This window comes from Octopus bimaculoides, chromosome 19, assembly GCF_001194135.2.
Source record: "Octopus bimaculoides isolate UCB-OBI-ISO-001 chromosome 19, ASM119413v2, whole genome shotgun sequence".
Lineage (NCBI taxonomy): Eukaryota > Metazoa > Mollusca > Cephalopoda > Octopoda > Octopodidae > Octopus > Octopus bimaculoides.
The window spans coordinates 11,267,368-11,268,463 of NC_068999.1; positions in this window are offsets into that span (position 1 = coordinate 11,267,368).

A 1,096-nucleotide genomic window follows, 5' to 3' on the forward strand; every position below is an offset into this window, starting at 1 on the left:
ATATATTTGTAAAACAGTAATGACTTTCTTAGAGGTAATGCTTTTCTTGTATTTTGCACAAATATAATTTTTTTTTTGTTATATAAAATAAATTGCGTTTTATATATCCGTCTCCGATGGAGCTATAGGATGTTTTTCAGGCACTCACCTATAGCCGAAACAGCTGTAAAGATAATGAAGTTCATAACATAACCATTGTTTCTCTTTGTCATCTCTTATTCCTTTATATATATATATATATATATATATGTGTGTGTGTGTGTATGTGTGTATATATTCCGGTTATTCGAATTAATTTCATGCGTGAGTTTACTAGCGTAAGTGTATATTCTTCAGCGCTCTAGTCCGTCTGTGCATGTGTTTCTCCTTGTTTTATGTATAGACACATATTCGGCAGATGAACGAATCATGAATCATTTTGTTTATGAAAAAAACACTGGTAAGTCAATAAATCAAACTGACCGTTTAAAAAATGTTCGCTTGGAAAAGTGATTGAATTATTATGTTGGCTTTGGCGGGAGTCACGCTTGAAACCTCTTTGAACCTCTGCTCTTACTGGTAGCCCCATACTAATACACAAATAAACCTGTCTGCCTGTCTCTCTATATCTCTCTTTCTCTCTCTCTCTCTCTCTCTCTCGCTCTCTTTCTCACTCTCTCTCTCTCTCTCTCTCGATTCTTCTTTCTCTCTCCCTTGACCTCTCGATCGCTTGATCTCTCTGTTTGTGTCTTTCTGCCTCAATTTATTTTCCCCATCTTCAAATATACGAAACAAACCTTCCATTTCAATTTTCTATTTTCATACCTCCACCCTTCCCTATCTACGCACATCTTAATCTCTCCTTGTCTTTCTATTCATCACCAGGTGTTTGTCATGTTTATTTATGTCTCAGTGCCATTAGTTTTTTCTTCTTTTTTTTTATTTTCGACACATTTATACATACACACGCACAAAGATACTCAAACACACACACATATATATATATATATTCATACATATTTACCCGAATTTCAACTTTGGCCATCATATGATTTAAGCCGAAAGAATAATAATAATAATAATAATAATAATAATAATAATAATAATAATAATAATA